Source organism: Chiloscyllium punctatum, chromosome 4, assembly GCF_047496795.1.
Source record: "Chiloscyllium punctatum isolate Juve2018m chromosome 4, sChiPun1.3, whole genome shotgun sequence".
In the NCBI taxonomy this organism is placed as follows: Eukaryota; Metazoa; Chordata; class Chondrichthyes; order Orectolobiformes; family Hemiscylliidae; genus Chiloscyllium; species Chiloscyllium punctatum.
The window spans coordinates 58294580-58313291 of NC_092742.1; the positions used below are offsets into that span (position 1 = coordinate 58294580).

The window sequence follows — 18712 nt, forward strand, 5'->3', positions numbered from 1 at the left end:
AACTGTTTTCCCATGCATGGCTCCCAATCCTAATTGCAGGATAGTTTTATGTAGTAGATGAAAAAAAATTAGAACTGTGCATGTCTAAATTTACACACATGTAGTCATTTTAAATTGCAGACAGTGGGCACTTTGACATTAAATTGCAAATGCTTAGTTCTAATGCCAATGACTCCACTTGGATATATAAATGAACAGGCTTTAATATTGTTGTAGCAGATCCCCAATTTCATTTTCAGATCTTAGAAGATTAGTCAGTTTTATTGGATTTGGACAGAAATGTTGACTAACCCTCACAAAACTTAATCCGTCACTGCTATCTCAATGCTAGAACAACAATGCCAAATCAATCCATTTATGATCTTACTGTCTGGTTATCTGTTCCAGTGGTTGGAGAAAGACTGTATGGCCCAACAATGATAAAAAACTCTTCAGTGGTTTTTTTACATCTTTGGGTTGAAGTGTTTTCCTGTTCAGCCTGATGCATGACTAAATATTTTGGGCATTGAAATCTTTTTTAGACAGCTTGAGAGTCAGATCTAATGGAACAAACTAAGTAGACAAACATCTTCTAGTGGTGACAACAAACAAGTTCCTGATTTAAGTTGTACATCTAAACTTGGCAAAATTCACCTGTGTCTGAGTAGCACAGAGCTCTTACATAAAAAGAAAGACAGTGAGAAGTGCTTCTGCTGAAAAAAAAGGCTATGACCATTTTCCTCTTAATGCCTGAACTAACGACAATATCACCTGTTTTGAATCAGCCCTCCTTTATGTAAATTAAAATGAGGAAAGTCATCCCTGTCCCTAGAATTTTCCTCAAGTAATACAAGGTTTGCATAAGAAAACACAACCATTATGAAGTTGACTGTTTTGGAATTGGCACTGTATCCTGAAGGCAGAAAATCAGAGTGGTGGCCATTTCTGATTGTTCCTAATAATTAAGTTAGACATTAAAGCCTGAGGATTTTCCAAAATCTATGTTTCTTGTAGCGTAAGGATTTAAAAGTAGCTTTTATATTTTGCATAGACCTTTCACAATTATATTAATGTTAGAAAATAACAGAATGGCAGTAATAATGGCAGTACAGAAGTTAAATATTATTAAAAAGAGAAATGGGATTGAATCTTTTTGAGATTTTGTCAGTTTTGTTGAGGCTTAACGAGGGTGAAACGTCTCTCCATGAGACCTAATGAGACTTCTTGCTGCATCTGACCAAACAAAACTCACTACTTATAGCATTTCTATTGACCTTCTCAACTGATTCTAGCCCCATTCTACCACTTGTAGACAGGCAAGAGGCCGGAAGAACACAGCAAGCCAGGCAGCATCAGGAGGTGGAGAAGTCGACATTTTGGGTGTAACCCTCCTTCAGGTTCTGAAGAACGGGTATACCTGAAACATTGACTTCTCCACCTCCTGATGCTGCCTCCCTCCCTGTGTCTTCCAGCCTCCTGCCTGTCTACTTTGGATTCCAGCATAAGCTTTTTTTTGTTTCTCACCATTCTACCATTTGCCCTTTACAGAAGAACTCACCACTCGCTGGATATCTGCCAAAAAGAACAGCATCCCAAGCATTGCATTATCTATCAAAGGCAATGCTTGCTGTGCACCTGGATGAACACTGGCATGCTGATGCTGCTCCCTCATTAAGGTCAGTCATTCAGAAGTATTTGAGCAAGGGAAAATGGCACCATGATTTCCCACCAGGGAGCTGGAAGCCCTGGTGGATAGGGTGGTCCAGAGGAGGAATGCCTCCTTCTGGAAGTTTGATAGAGAAGGCCAAACCACTAGACTCTGCCAACCTAGTCTGAGGCCATTACACATAGAGACATAGAAAACGGGACCAGGAGTAGAACATTCAGTCATGTCAGAAGAATGGCCATGATCTCAGTGGACAAAAGGACAGCTCTGCTGTAAGCCATCTCTTTGAGCTCTGAGGAAGGGAGGACCACAGACGAAGCAACAGTAAGTCTGCCACCTGTACTGTCCACCAGCTCAGATACTAGTATCTCAGTGGGAACTACACAGTTAGATAATTTGGGAGCACAAACCAGTGAGCACCTCAAACCAACAGCTCCATAGCCAGCAAAGGAAGAAATGGTTCATGCTGCTGGCAATCAGAGAACTGAGAGACCAGGCACCTAATCAGCTCCAGGCAGGAGGGAACCCAATAGTTTCAGCATAGAGTCATACAGCATGGAAACAGATCTTCAGTGTATCTTCTCTGCACTGACCAGATATCCTAATCTGTCCTAGTCCAATTTGCCAGCATTTGGTCCATATGTCTCTAAGGTAAAAACAATGACTGCAGATGCTGGAAAACAGATTCTGGATTAGTGGTGCTGGAAGAGCACAGCAGTTCAGGCAGCATCCATATGTCTCTAAACCATTCCTATTCATATACTCATCCAGATGCCTTTTGAATGTTGTAATTGTACCAACATCCATCACTTGCTGTGGCAACTTGTTCCATACATGCACCACCTTCTGTGTGAAAAAGTTATCCCTTCGGTTTCTTTTAAATCTTTCCCCTCTCACCTTGAACATTTGCCTTCTACTTTTGGATTCCCCATCCTAGGAAAAAGACCTTTGCTATTCACCCTTTTCCATGCCCCTCATCAATTTATAAACCTCTATAAGGTCACCCCTCAGCCTTTGTGCACATGTGCAAGGAGGCACAGAAACAACAGACAGGTAATTGTGAGGAATGGCCCTCATAGCCTAGATGTTGCATCTATGCCATGAGGCCTAGTTGCTGCCATAGAGACACAGCACCCTCAGGGTATGCTGGATATGTGCACAGACCTGCACTCCATCACTCCAGCCACTGGTTCTCACTGAAAGGACAGTGATAGGGGAACCTGGTCCTCAGGTGACTCTTCCTTATAGTGGGATAGGATGATACCAGGAGGCACTCATCCAGAGGAGAATACACATACAGGTTCCTGAGGATTATCTTTCTTCATGACCCTTCCCTCAGTGAAGAAAGTGCACTGTGTCAATAAATGCAATTCTAACAATTGTTATTGAGATGTCTCAATGAATTATAACACCTAACCATATTTTTAAAAAAATGCTTGCTGTATTTAATGCAAAATATTCAAAACCTAAATTTTAGCTTTTCGCTCCTTTAGCTCGACCAAGTATGTAGCGTTCCCCAGCTTGCTCCAAGGAGAAGGCGTCTTGAAATCTAAACGACGGAGAGACTTGCAGTTTCAGGCTGCGACTCTGTAGGAGGTCCCTATGAAGTGCAATGAAATGAAAACATCATCTTCATTTGCAGGCATTTTATTTCTGAGGCTAAGTGTGGAGACGATCTGAAAAGCAGGAAGTAATTTTGTTTGGGTTAGAGTGGATTTTTTCACATGATTACATTCTTTTCAGTTCATTACACATTCAAGCACAGGTAAAACTACAAATTTTAATGGCAAGTGCGCTGGAAGTTATGAAATCTGCTCGGTCCTTCCGGGATTCAACTTACAGGCCCTGTATTTTAAAAGCACCTGGACAGCACTTCACTCTCTGCAGTCCAGGAGCATCTGTGGAGATATTGGGCATTTGATAACAGAACGGCCCATGCTTCAGTGATATCCAGAGGTTTCCCTGCAGAGCATCCATAGACGAATCAATGTGCTGATTCCCAGGGATGGCAACAAGAGGACATATCACGTCAGCATCCTGGCCAGAGATGAGACTGGTTATAGCGCTTTAAGATGATGAACAATTTGCTACACACCACCAGGGTAAGTGCCAGTATCTAATCAATGCTTCATTCCCTTATGAGTGTGAGTTAGCATTGCATATTTGTGGCTGCAGAAAACTGTCACACATGAAATCGGGTGTCAGACGTCTACATCACATGCTCATGTGCAATCAATATCTGTCACTTCATTGCACCTACCCATGTCATATTACTTGCAGCTCAGTGCTACTGCCTCTCTCCCATCTGTCAGGTTTCAGACTTAAAATAGGAAAGGAGCTCCAATACTCAGTAACTCAGCTCCAACCAGCGCACAAACCTTTCATTGTAACTAAACATCACTTCTCCCCAAAGGCTTGTATGGGGCAACGTCACCATTGTGAAATGCAGCTTTGGGATGAGTACCTCAGGCATATTAAGCATACACATCATGTTAAGCTTGAAGAACCTCCATCAACTCTTTGACCCACTCAAACGCCTTTCATTCATAGCCCTTGAACTCTTAACTGCACCCACACCACATTCGTTTCACAAGCAATCACAGCTCCGGAGTTTCGTATCTGAATTTGTACCTATCAATGCAGGCAAAGTTCGCATGAAGGAGAAATTGAGGACTGCAGATGCTGGAGATCAGAATCTAGAGTGTGGTGCTGGAAAGACACAGCAGATGAGGCAGGATCCAAGAAGCAGGAGAATCAATGTTTCAGGCATAAGCCCTTCATCAGGAATGAGGCTTGTGGGCTAGGGTACTGCAAGATAAATGGGAGGGGGGGTGGTGTTAGGCAGAAGGTAGCTGGGAGTTTGATAGGTAGGTGAAGGTGGGGGAGAAGGTGATAGGTCCGAGAGGAGGGTGGAGCGGATAGATGGGAAAGGTGATGGACATGCCAAGAAGGAGGTGCCGACTTGGAGGTCTCATGTACCCACACTAATTTCTCTTCATGTTTCTCTCCTATTGCAGGAGAAGAATTTGCGTAACCAGCACAAGTGTTTGCAGATGGGGGAGGATTACTTGATGTAAAGGTGTCAAAGTCTAGTCCTCTGTCCTGGCAAGACAACGAGGGGAGTGTGCCTGTGCTGAAGGGGAATTTCCATATCTACAGTTACCTAGTGAGAAATCTTCCAATCTGCTACTCCCAATGGCTCATTAAGCTGTCTTAATAGCATGCTGGGAAAGAGAGCTTGTTTGCAACACGATCAAATCTTTATGTTTTTTTCTACGGTCTCCAGATCACAGACTCAAGCAAGGGCTTAAGCCTCAGCCTCCAGGCTATCTCTCCCAGCCACAGAGAGGAGAAATAGCCAGCACCTTTAAAAGAATGCATTCCATCCCACCCTTCACCAGTGCAGAGACATTCACCTTGAGGGGTAACGTACCTACTGTATGCTCAGGATCATATTACAGTGAGCACAGCACTAGCACAAGCCCACAGCATTCTACTTCCAGGGCAATTACATCCTTCTGATGGGTCGGTGCCGATCATTTGACCCCGCCATTTGGCTCTAAACTTTTGGCGTTCATTACTTTGGCGCTGAGCTGTTTTGGCGCCAATTCAGAATTTTAAAAAAGTCTTGTTTGGTTAAAGAAGAGAGGATGACTAATGACCCAATATAATTTTCTCAACTAGCAAGAGTTGAAAGTCAAGGCTGTAATGACCTGCTGTAGATTCAAATCTCATTTTGTAATCATTTTCTCATTTAACAATTGTTAATAGTCATCTACTGCCCTTCTGTCTTCACATTGGAAAGCTGTAATACAATTTTCTTTCTATTTTCTTATAGAGCCCATACCAGAAATGGCTGAAAACATTCTAAGCAAGAGGGACAAACCAAAATGTGTTTGATAAATGTAGCAAAATGTAGAAATTTGTTTTTATAATGAATAGGTTAAAAATAAAGAATAAAAAAGAATTAGATTTATTTCTTACAATGCAATAAAAACAAATTTCTTACGGGCTCTTCAAGACTTTTTTTTATTCTGAATTGGTGCCAAAACAGCTCAGCGCCAAAGTAATGAGCGCCAAAACAGTTTAGAGCCAAAATGGCAGGGCCAAATGATCGGCGCTAAAAGGGAGGCGCCAAATAGTCCCATTCCACCTTCTGATAATGTGGTGACCAGGACTGCTTACATATTCCATCTGTGGCTGAGCTAATCTTTTATAAAGTTGTAACTCAACTTCCTTGCTCCTATATTCTGTACCCAGACAGCCATATAACCTTGATAACAAAAGACGTGGGAACAGAAGTAGACCATTCAGCCCATTGCATCTACCCTGACAATAATGACTAGTCTGATAACCCTCAACTCCTCTTTGCTGCCTTTACCCAAAAACCCTTGATTAACTTACCGTTTGAGAAACTATTGATATACTTAATGACCCAACCTTGACTGCCCTCTTTAATAAAAAAAAGTCCACAGATTTAATAACCACTGAGAAAAGAAATTCTCCTTATCTCTGACTTAAGTATGCGACCATTATTCTTAGATTATGTCCTCTGGTTCTAGACTCTCCCTCGGGGAAAACAGCCTTTCTGCGATTAAGCTGTCAAGTTCACTATGAATCTTGTATGTTTCAATAAGGTCTCTTCTCAATCTTCTGAAATCCAATGAGTACAGACCCAACTCACCTGACCACTCCTCATAAGATGCCCCTCTATACCTGATATCAAAGTCAAAGAGTGTAGAGCTGGAAAAGCACAGCTGGTCAGGCTGCATCCGAGGAGCAGGAGAGTCGATGTTTTGAGCATAAGCTCTTCATCAGGATGATTTCTCATAAAGAGCTCATGCTCGAAATGTTGACTCTCCTGCTTCTTGGATGCAGCCTGACCGGCTGTGCTTTTCCAGCTCTACACTCTTCGACTCTGATTTCTACCATCTGCAGTCCTCACTTTCTCCTATAACTGATATCAGCCTGTTGAATCTTCTCTGGACTGCCTCCAATTCCAATGTATCTTTCCTGATATAAGGGGCCCTAAACTGTTCACAGTATTCCAGCTGTAGTCTGATTAGTTCCTTAAATCGATTTCACTAAACCTCCCTAATACCTACTCCATTCCCTTTGAAATAAAGTCTAATATTTCAGTGCCTTCCCTATTATCCACTGAACTTGGATGCTAGCTTTTTGTAAATCATGCAAGATGACTCCCAAATCCCTCTGTTTTGTAGCTTTCTGCAATTTTGCTCTATTTAAATAATTTTCACCTTCTCCATTCTTTGTGCCACATAATATACCATTGCCAAATTTTTGCTCACTCATTTAACCTGGCTGTATCCCTTTGAAGGCTCTTTGTGACCTCCTCATCAGTTGCCTTCTCACCTACTTTTCCATTATCTGCAAGCTTGGCTACAGATTATTCACTTTCATCATCCCAGCCATTAATATGAATAGTAAATAATACTGGCCCCAGAACTGATCTGAGGGGATTCCTAGCCTCTGATCTGCTCTTGTAGTTGTAGTATTTACATGGCTTATCCAGTTCAGTTTTTTATCAGTAGTAACCTCCAGGATATCGATGGTGGGTGAATCAGTGATAGTAATATCATTGAATGTCAAGGCATGATGACTAGATTCTCTCTCCTTGGAGATGGTCATTGCCTGGTTCATGTGTACTATGAATGTTATTTGCCAGATGTCAGCTCAAGCCTGGTTATTGTCTGGGTCTTAACTTCATTTGAGCATTTCAGTATTTGAGGAGCTGTGAGTATTGCTAAATATTGTGCAATTATCAACAGACATCCTTACTTTTTAACCATATGACAGATGGAAGACCATTGATGAAGAGGCTGAGGATGGTTGGGCCTAGGAGACTACCCTGAGGAACTCCTGCACATATATCCTGGAGTTGAGATGACTGACCTTATACAAGCACAACCGTCTTACTATTGCCAGTGGAGTTTCCCCTGATTCCCATTGACTACAGTTTTACAAGGTAAAAACAATAATTGCAGATGCTGGAAACCAAATTCTGGATTAGTGGTGCTGGAAGAGCACAGCAGTTCAGGCAACATCCAACGAGCAGCGAAATCGACGTTTCGGGCAAGACCCCTTCATCAGGAATTCCTGATGAAGGGCTCTTGCCCGAAACGTCGATTTCGCTGCTCGTTGGATGCTGCCTGAACTGCTGTGCTCTTCCAGCACCACTAATCCAGAATCCAGTTTTACAAGGGTGCCTTAATGTCACACTTGGTCATATGTGGCCTTCATGTCAATAACAGTCATTCTCATCTCACCTCTAGAATTATACTCTTTTGTCCAGGTTTAAACCAAGGCTGTAATGAGGTCAGGAGCTGAGAGGCTTTGGTGGAACCCAAAGTGAGCATCACTCCGCAAGTTATTGCAAACCAAGTACTTCTAGGTAGCACATTTGATGGCATCTTCCATCACTTTACTGGTGATCAGACTAATGAGGCAGAAATTAGCTGTGTGAATTTGTCCTGTTATTGGCAGCATTTTGGTCCAGCCTCTCCATCTCTGACCTGTTCCAGTGCCACACCACTGCGCAAGATCTGCAGCAGACTCCTCTACCCAGCAGACACTAGACCATCTACAGGATCGGCCACACGTCAGATAGCTTTCGAAAGAGAGGCCACCACTGCTGTCAGGATAAACCTGGACATGATGTAGCCTTCCCTGCAGTCCCACACAGTTCCAGCCAACTCAAAGCTTATCTGCCATTCTGTTCCTTCAGCCTGCAACAATCTGGAAGCTTGACAGTTTCCCACACCTGCAGGACCCTTGAAGAACTTGGGTGAAGTACTGCTTCTAGATTCATTGTACCCCACCTGAAACAATGGCTGGAACAGAGGGATTCTTGCGTCCAAGAATAAGAAATTCTGAGCTTGAATGGACCCCAAAAGCTGTAGCAGTCAGCAAGAAATATCCCCGTAAACCCCAGAGAGTGGACACAAAGGGGCCAGGACTAAGCAACAGCCCTAGCAGGCAGTTTACAGCCCAAGGACCAAAGGCCCCCTGTTGGAGACCCCAGGCAGTGCTCTCCCTACTCCAACTTCACAATCAGAGTGTCCACTATAAGAGATTTTGCAAGTAAATTGTTACATTTTCCTTCCATTCCAGATATGTATAAATGTGTTATTTAATTTGCCAATGTAGGGCTTTAATTATTTAAAATACAATATTTCAACTTGGAGAGTGTGGCCGTATTTTAAACTTTTTAAAAAGAAAGACATTATAGAACCTAACTCCAGCTTTATCATTGATTCCTATTGGAATCAGTACTTCATTTAAAGTCTTTTCACTTAAGTTGCAATTTTCATGAAAGCAACCTGACTTAAATCAGGGCATCCCATTAATAAGTAGGAGATTGAGTAAATGGAGATATTTTACAAGACCCCCAAATTGATGACCACCAAGAAAGAGAGAGAGAGAGAGAGAAAAGCATTTGAAGAAGATTGTTCTCTCCTCTTTGAGAAGGGGAGGAATAAAACTGAGTGGACCAACAATGGCAGAATTTAAGGAAACAACCAGTGTGGTGCCTGCGATTAATCTTAATTGAACAATTTCTGGCTCTTAACTCTTCAAAATTTTAATATAAATTTTACATAATTGTTAAGTAAATTATTTATAAGCTTTTATTATTTCATTCAAATTGGTTCTTGGTTTAGATTGGATTCCCTACAGTGTGGAAACAGGCCCTTTGGCCCAACAAGTCTACACCAACCCTCTGAAGAGAGACCCACCCAGACCCATTTCCCTCTGACTAATACACCTAACACTATGGGCAATTTAGCATAGCTAATTCATCTGAACTGCACAACTTTGGACTGTGAGAGGAAAGCCACGCAGACATGGGGAGAATGTGCACACTCTACACAGACAGTCACCCGTGGCTGGAATCGAGCCTGGGTCCCTGACACTGTGAGATAGCAATGTTAATCACTGAGCCACCATGCCGCCCCAAATTGGATTTTAGATTCTAAGGCATTCAGCAAAGAGTGGCTTGTATTTCAATCCAAATTCTCAAAACACTTTGTACCTAATTCTTTCTGTTTTCAATTGCCCCTTAATTGAATACCCAGAATATTATTTATACTAAGACATTAATGTGAGTGAAACCTTTGCCAGCTCTTTATCCATTACTCTAAACACCCCAGAGATCTGAAAACGTTTTTGCTTATCCTTGAATCCATGCTGGATGCCAATGAATACCAGATTTCACACTGTATATCAGAGAGGAAGTCAGATCATTTTTAGTGTGGGAAAGCCACTGGTTTCCTGCCAAATAAATCTCATTGCTGATCAGCAAGAACCAGCTGCTTTCATTCCCTCTCCAATGGAAAACATCACCCCACTGTTATTGACCAACAAAGACTCCAAAAACATCTTTGAATACAGGGTGGTGGGACTTTCACAGGAATTATCAAAATAGTCTTCCAAACTCCACTGCATTATTTATTTATGTTAGCTGTGGTAACCCATGTCCCCATTCAGACAGGATTACTATGGGAAGTGAACTGCTTTTAGTAATTATGTTCAGGTCACCTTCTTGTTGCTCCTTAGTTTAAGCAGTATAATTACTGGCAGATTCCACCAGCAGCAAAGAGTTCAGGGGTTCAATGTTAAATTGGCAGTGTCTATGATTAACATAGAATGTTTTATCTTTATTTAGTATATATACATTGAACAGAATTGTGTTTTTTTTTCAACTTTAGCAGTAGAGTCTAGATTAAAATGATTGAAAAGGATATGTTTGCCATTCTGTATGAACTGTGATTGCAGAATAATCTGGTCATATGTGCAAAATGTTTGAAGTACTTCAAAAATGTGATGAAGTGCAAGATACAGCTAAACTGTGAGGAAAGCTTGTCATATTGCTGTCATTTTTGATTCCATAATCCTGCTTCTATTGCACTTAATTTTCATTTGGTTTGCGTTCCTGTTTATCTGCAATCTCTGGGAATGGTGAAATCTGACCATCCATAGCAGGACATATAGCATTGACGATGCAAGTATTTTAGAGCAGCTGGATTTTGCAGCAAAGTTTCCAGCAAAACACAGCTGTTTGTCTTTTCAATGCTAGTTAATTTGTGTTCTGTAAATATGAATAGAATTTGAACTGTATTCCAATTTTCAGGATATTTCTGTTCTTTTCAGGGTCTCTTGTTTGGAGATTTTACTGATGATGCTGCAGGATACTGCACTTCTGTACTTGCAAGTTCCCTCTTGATAGTGAGAGTTCTATCTGGTGCGCATCATGCATGTTCAATAAGCTTTCACCAGGGCACAGGCTCCAATGTTGGGAACTGCATTTCATTTGAATTCAGACTCATTGCTCACTACAGGTAATGCTGCTATGCATCCGATATGAAATATGTTTCTGCAGCCTTGACCTATTTCCAAGTGAATGTAATTATTACTGCATTATACACCAATCAAAATCTACTTGCTAATCAATCAGCACTCTACTCAATTTAGTATTAACATTGTTTTTCCCCTTTATTGGTATTGTTGTAAATTGCCCTAGTGAATGCAGGGTGAAAAGCCTCAACAAATGTGTATGATGTATGAGGAGAGGCTAAATTAAGTAGGATTAAATTCATTGGAGTTCAGAAGATTGAAGGGCATCACATCAAAATCCATTAAATTGTAACAGAACTAGTCACGTAAATGCATGAAAGATGGTTCCAATTGAGGAGGAGTCCAGAACCAGGGGTCACTGTCTAAGGACATGGGGTAAACCATTTAGAACAAAGAAAATTTACAGCCCAGAAACAGGCCCTTCGGCTCTCCGAGCCTGAGCCAATCCAAATGTACTGTCTAAACCTATTGGTCAATTCCTAAGCATTTGTAACCCTCTGCTCCCCACTTACTCGTGCATCTGTCCAGACACATCTTAAGTGAATCTACCATGCCTGCCTCTACCACCTCTGCTGGCAATGCATTCCAAATGCCCACCACCCTCAGTGTGAAGTACTTGCTGCGTGTATCCCCCTTAAACTTTCCACCTCGCACCTTGAAAGCATGACCTCTCGTTATTGAATCCTTCACCCTGGGAAAAAGCTTGTCTCTATCCACCCTGTCTATACCCTTCATGATTTTGTACCTCAATCAGGTCCCCCCTCAATCTCCTTTTTTCTAGTGAAAATAAACCTAACCTACTCAACCTCTCTTCATAGCTAGCACCTTCCATACCAGGCAACATCCTCGTAAACCTTCTCTGCACCCTCTCTAAAGTGTCCACATCCTTTTGGTAATGTGGCGCCCAGAACAGTACACAGTATTCTCAATGTGGCCGAACCAATGTCTTGTACAATTTTAACATGAACTTACCAGCTCTTATACTCAATACCCCATCCAATGAAGGCAAGCATACAATATGCCTTTTTGACCACTCTATCCACCTGTGCAGCAACCTTCAGGGTACAATGGACTTGCACTCCCAGATCTCTCTGCCCATCAACTTTTCCCAAGGCTCTTCCATTTGTTGTATAATTTGCTCTAGAATTAGACTTGCCTAAATGCATCACCTCACATTTGCCTGGATTGAAAGCCATCTGCTACTTTTCTGCCCAACTCTCCAGTCTACCTTTTTGCTATTCCACCAATCTTCGTGTCATCTGCAAACTTGATGATCATACCAACAGTTTCCTCTTCTAGATCACTTATGTATATTACAAATAACAGTGGCCCCAGTACTGACCCCTGTGGAACAGCACTGGTCACCTTTCTCCATTTCGAGGAACTCCCTTCAACTACTACTCTCTGTCTTCTGTTGCTCAACCAGTTCCTTATCCACCTAGCTAGAACACCCTGTACACCATGTGACTTCACTTTCTCCATTAGTCTACAATGGGGAACCTTATCAAACGCCTTCCTGAAGTCCATGTATATGACATCAACAGCCCTTCCTTCATCTAACAACTTGGACACTTCCTCGAAGAACTCTATCAAGTTGGTATGGCATGATCTCCCCCGCACAAAACCATGTTGCCTATCAGTGATAAGCTTATTTCTTTCCAAATATAAATAGATTCTATCTCTCAGTACCCTCTCCAGCAACTTCCCCACCACCGACGTCAGGCTCACTGGTCTGTAGTTATCCGGAATATCCCTACTACTCTTCTTGTACAGGGCGACAACATGAGCAACCTTCCAGTCCTCCGGCACCTCACCTGTATTTAAGGATGCCACGAAGATATCTGTCAGGGCCCCAGCTATTTCCTCTCTTGCCTCCCTCAGCAACTTGAGATAGATCCCATCCAGTCCTGGGGGTTTGTCCACCTTAATAACCTCTAGCCTACCTAACACATCTTCCTTACTTTTGCCAGCGTGTTCCAGACTAATAAAACTTCTATCTCTAATCGCAAGATTCATCACATTCCTCTCCTCAGTGAACACTGATGCAAAGTAATCATTCAGAATCTCACCCATTCTCTCAGGTTCAGCACACAGCCTTCCTTCATTATCTTTTAGTGGACCAATCTTTCTCTAGTTACCCGCCTGCTTCTTATATAAGAATAAAATGCTTTGGGATTTTCCTTAATTCTGCTTGCTAAAGCTATTTCATGACCCTTTTTAGCCCGCTTGATTCCTTGTTTAAGACTTATCCTACTCTTTCGATATTCCTCCCGGGCCCGTTCTGTTCTCAGCTGCCAAGACCTTATGTACACTTCCCTTTTCCTCTTGGCGAGTTGTACAATTTCTCCTGTCATCCATGGCTCACGAATCTTGCCCTTCCTATCCTTTGCCTTCAACGGGACATGCCTATCCTGCACTATCTTTAACCTATCTTGGAAAGCCTCCCACATCTCAAATGTGGATTTCCCTTCAAATAGCTGCGTCCAATCCACATTTCCCAGCTCCTGCCTAATTTTGATATAATTGGCCTTGGCCCAGTTTAGCGCTCTTCCCTTAGGACCACTCTCTTCTTCATCTATGAGTATTCTAAAACTTACAGAATTGTGGTCACTGTTCCCAAAGGAATCCCCCACCACAAGTTCTGCCACTTATCCTGGCTCGTTCCTCAATACCAGGTCCAATATAGCCCCTTCCCTCATTGGACTATTGACATACTGCTCTAGAAAACTCTCCTGGACACTTCGTACAAATTCTACTCCATCCAGACCTCTGATGCTAAGTGTATCCCAGTCAATGTTGGGAAAATTAAAATCTCCCATCACCACTACCCTATTGCCACAACATCTATTCATAATCTATTTACCTATTTGTTCTTCTACCTCACGCTCACTGTTGGGAGGTCTGTAATACAGCCCCAACAATGTAACTGCACCCTTCTTATTTCTCAGCTCCACCCATAATGCCTCACTACCCAAGACCTCCATAGTGTCCTCCTTTAGCACAGCCGTGATATCGTCCCTGACCAGCAATACAACTCCAGCCCTCTTTTACTTCCCTCCCTGTCCTGTCTGAAGCGTCTATATCCTGGAACATTTAGTTGCCAATCATCATGCCCTTCCTTCAACCAAGTCTCTGTGATGGCAATAATGTCACACTCCCAGGCACCAATCCAAGCCCTAAGTTCATCTGCCTTACACACTATACTCCTTGCATTAAAGTGGATGCATTTCAGGCCACCAGTTCTTTTGCACTCATCTGCTCTCTGCCTATTCTTCCCTTTACTAATGCTATCTTCATAATTCTTACAGTCTCCAGTCTCCATCTCACTGCCTACTTGTTTTCTCTTCTGGTTCCCAGTCCCCTGCCACATTAGTTTAAAACCTCCCCAACAGCAGTAGCAAAAACTCCCCCAAGGACATTGGTTCTGGTCTGGTTCAGATGTAGACCGTCCCTTTTGTAATAGTCCCACCTTCCCCAGAACCGGTCCCAATGTCCAACAAATCTGAACCCCTCCCTCCTACACCATCTCTCAAGCTACGTGTAAATCCTGCCTATTTTTTTCATTTCTACACTGGCTAGCACGTGGTACTGGTAGTAATCCTGAGATCACTACCTTTGAGGTCCTCCCCTTTAACTTCTCTCCTAGCTCCCTGAATTCTTCTTTCAGGACCTCATCTCGCTTTCTACTTATATCGTTGGTGCCTATATGCACCAAGACAACTGGCTGTTCACCCTCCCCTTTTAGAATGCTCTGCAGCCGATCAGTGACATCCCTGACCCGAGCACCTGGGAGGCAACATACCATCTGGGAATCACAGTTTTCGGCCACAGAACTGCCTATCTACTCCCCTTACAATAGAATCCCCCATGACTATGACCCTACGAGTCTTTTCCCTGCCTTCTGAACAGCAGTACCCGCCATGGTGCCGTGATCTTGATAACTGCTGTCCTCCCCTAGTGAGCCATCTCCCCCAACAGTATCCAAAACGGTATACCTGTTTTGGAGGGAGATGACAGCAGGGGACACCTGCACTGCCTTCCTACTCTTTTTCTGTCTTTTGGTCACCCATTCACTGTCTCCCTCAGCAACTCTAACCTGCGGTGTGACCAATTCACCAAACGTGCTATCCACAACCTCCTCAGCATCGTGGATGCTCCACAGTGAGTCCATCTGCAGCTCCAGAGCTGTCATGTGGTCAAACAACAGCTGCAGCTGGACACACTTCTGGCAAGTGTAAGAGTCAGGGATGTCAGACACGTTCCTAAGCTCCCACTCAAGCACGAGGCACATGCCACGGGTCTGAGGTCCCCTGCCATTGTAAGCTTAGCTTTATATGAACTAACTAAAACCAAACAATGTGCTTAAATAAATGAAAAAGAAAGATAAGAAATAAAAGCCTTACTTTTTCTTCTGGTTGGAGGAGATGGGGAGGGAGGGAGATACTACATGTGTAGTATTTCGGGTTTAGCCACTGCCCAAATATAAATTAAACCCTTTCCTTCCCGGCAGCCCTCGCTTCACTCCTCCTTCTCTCCTCGCTGCTCTGGCAAAATGGAGCTTTATCCTCAATTTAGGATTGAGTTGAGGATAAATTTCTTCATCCAGGGAATGGTGAAACTATGGAATGTATTACCACAGAAAGCAATCAAGGCCTAAACGAGAAGGGGTGGAATGTAGCACTTGGAGCTAAAAGGATTAAAGAATATGGGGGAAAACAGGAACAGGCTATTGAGTTGGATGATAATCACCCAATTATAATGAATGGCAGAGCAGGCTCGAAAGGCTTATCCCTGCTTTTTTTTTATGTTTCCGTGCTTCAATATTGTGTGTCTGTTTCAGCAATACCCAAATTCCATGTATTTCTCTTCTGACACTGGGATCAATATATCATCTGTTGAGAACACAGGAAGTTTATACTAACTGTTGATAAATCTGGCCTGAGAGTGATTGATTATTTGTGGCGAATGTTATTCTCTTCACATCCATTATTTTGATCACATGGTTCCATCAAAGACAAATTCAGTAAAATTGGTCATCCCCTGACCAAAATACTGAATCAACCTGAATAACTAATTGCTCTCCCCTTTCCAGGCATCGATACATGGAGTAGAAAATATGAATTTGTCAGCCTGAAGTGACTATAAAAGAATTGCATAAAGGCTGAAGTATTTACAATGGAGATGAAACAGGAGACACAAAGGCTCTGCAAGTTTCAGAATACATCAATGCATATTTTTGTTTGATTCTTATGATTATTATAAACACAATGGGTTAATTGTCATTTTTAAGTCAAACGCCTATTTGATGTAGACATAGAATTATGCCATTCAGTCCATCAAGTCTGGTTCACATTTTGATCATGGCTGATATGTTTCTCTTGCTTTCTCCCCATAACCCTTAATTAGCTTACCAATCAAAAATCAATCTATTCATATCTGAAATGAACCCAATGACTTAGCCTCCACAGCCCTCTGTAATGATGAGTATCAGAGATTAACCACCCTCTGCCTGAAGAAATTCCTCCTCATATCAATTTTAAAGGGTTAACATTCTGCACTGAGGCAGCGCCCTCACATCCTAACCATTTGGAAAAGCATGGCTTTTATAACCATCTGGAAGAGCATGGCTTGATTAAATGCACTCAACACGGCTTTGTGAGGGGCAGGTCATGCCTCACAAACCTTATCGAGTTCTTTGAGGATGTGACTAGAAAAGTTGATGAGGGTCGAGCTGTGGATGTGGTGTATATGGACTTCAGCAAGGCATTTGATAAGGTTCCCCATGGTAGGCTCATTCAGAAGGTCAGGAGGAATGGGATACAGGAGAATTTAGCTGTCTGGATACAGAATTGACTGGCCAACAGAAGACAGCAAGTAGTAGTAGAAGGAAAATATTCTGCCTGGACGTCAGTGGTGAGTGGTGTTCCACAGGGCTCTGTCCTTGGGTCTCTACTGTTTGTAATTTTTATTAATGACTTGGATGAGGGGAATGAAGGATGGGTCAGCAAGTTTGCAGATGACACAAAGGTCGGAGGTGTCGTTGACAGTATAGAAGGCTGTTGTAGGCTGCAGCGGGACATTGACAGGAAGCAGAGATGGGCTGAGAGGTGGCAGATGGAGTTCAACCTGGATAAATGCGAGGTGATGCATTTTGGAAGGTCGAATTTGAAAGCTGAGTACAGGATTAAGGATAGGATTCTTGGCAGTGTGGAGGAACAGAGGGATCTTGCTGTGCAGGTCCATAGATCCTTTAAAATGACCACCCAAGTGGACAGGGTTGTTAAGAAAGCATAAGGTGTTTTGGCTTTCATTAATAGGGGAGTTGAGTTTAAGAGTCGTGAGAACTTGTTGCGGCTCTATAAAACTTTGATTAGACCGCACTTGGAATACTGCGTCCAGTTCTGGTCGCCCTATTATAGGAAAGATGTGGATACTTTGGAGAGGGTTCAGAGGAGGTTTACCAGGATGCTGCCTGGACTGGAGGTTTATCTTATGAAGAGAGGTTGACTGAGCTCAGACCTTTTTCATTGGAGAAAAGGAGGAGGAGAGGGGACCTAATTGAGGTATACAAGATAATGAGAGGCATAGATAGAGTCGATAGACAGAGACTATTTCCCAGGGCAGAAATGGCTAACACAAGGGGTCATAGTTTTAAGCTGGTTGGAGGAAAGTATAGAGGGGATGTCAGAGGCGGGTTCTTTTCACAGAGTTGTGAGAGCATGGAATGCGTTGCCAGCAGCAGTTGTGGAAGCAAGGTCATTGGGGACATTTAAGACACTGCTGGACATGCATATGGTCACAGAAATTTGAGGGTGCATACATGAGGATCAATGGTCGGCACAACATCGTGGGCTGAAGGGCCTGTTCTGTGCTGTACTGTTCTATGTTCTATGTTCTAACCTCTCCTACGAGTGTAAACATTGTCTCCATGTCCACTGTATCCAGACCTCTTGGTATTCTCTAAGCTTCAATCAGATCCTTGCTAAATGCTATCAAGTAAAGATCCAGAGTCCTCAACCGTTCCTCACATGACAAGGCCATCATCCCAGGATCATTCTTTTTTAAATTACTTACAGTGTGGAAACAGGCGCTTCGGCCCAACAAGTCCACACCAACCCTCTGAAGAGCAACCCACCCAGACCCATTCCCCTACATTTACCCCTTCACCAAACGCTACAGGCAATTTAGCATGGCCAATTCACCTAACCTGCACATTTTTAGACTGTGGGAGGAAACCCACGCAGACGCAGGGAGAATGTGCAAACTCCACACAGTCAGTTGCCTGAGGCGGGAATTGAACCCGGGTCTCTGGCGCTGTGAGGCAGCAGTGCTAACTACTGAGCCACCTTGCCATCCACTAGGCAAGAGATTCACATTCCATTAACCTGCTTTTGAACTTGGGTAGGCATTGGGTGCACCATTCCTGGAAACACTGCAATACCAGGTTGTAACTTGGAGAGGACAGAGCAAGCCCTTAACCCATCTTCCTTAACCCATTCTTGTTAAACACTTCTGGATCCCTTCAACACTAACATCCTTCCTTAGATATGTGGCCTAAAACTGAGTACAATATCCCAAATGCGGTTTGATCAGAGTCTCAGCAGTATATCTCTGCTCATATATACTAGTCCTCTTGAAATGATGCTAACATTATATTTTCTAGATGCCAGCTGAATCTGCATGTTAACCTTAAGA

The 18712-nt window shown here is 42.8% G+C and overlaps 2 long non-coding RNA genes across 2 annotated transcripts in view; one reads left to right on the plus strand and one right to left on the minus strand.

Moving 5' to 3' along the window:
• The window catches only part of LOC140475934 (uncharacterized), a 29699-nt gene extending 22074 nt beyond the window's left edge, over window positions 1-7625 (plus strand). The window contains exons 3-6 of the long non-coding RNA XR_011960364.1: window positions 1528-1655; window positions 3139-3747; window positions 4663-4811; window positions 7463-7625. This is a non-coding gene — a long non-coding RNA (uncharacterized lncRNA). The remainder of the gene's footprint in view (window positions 1-1527; window positions 1656-3138; window positions 3748-4662; window positions 4812-7462) is intronic.
• Window positions 3060-18712, minus strand: part of LOC140475935 (uncharacterized) — a 51165-nt gene continuing 35512 nt past the window's right edge. The window contains exon 3 of the long non-coding RNA XR_011960365.1: window positions 3060-3321. This is a non-coding gene — a long non-coding RNA (uncharacterized lncRNA). The remainder of the gene's footprint in view (window positions 3322-18712) is intronic.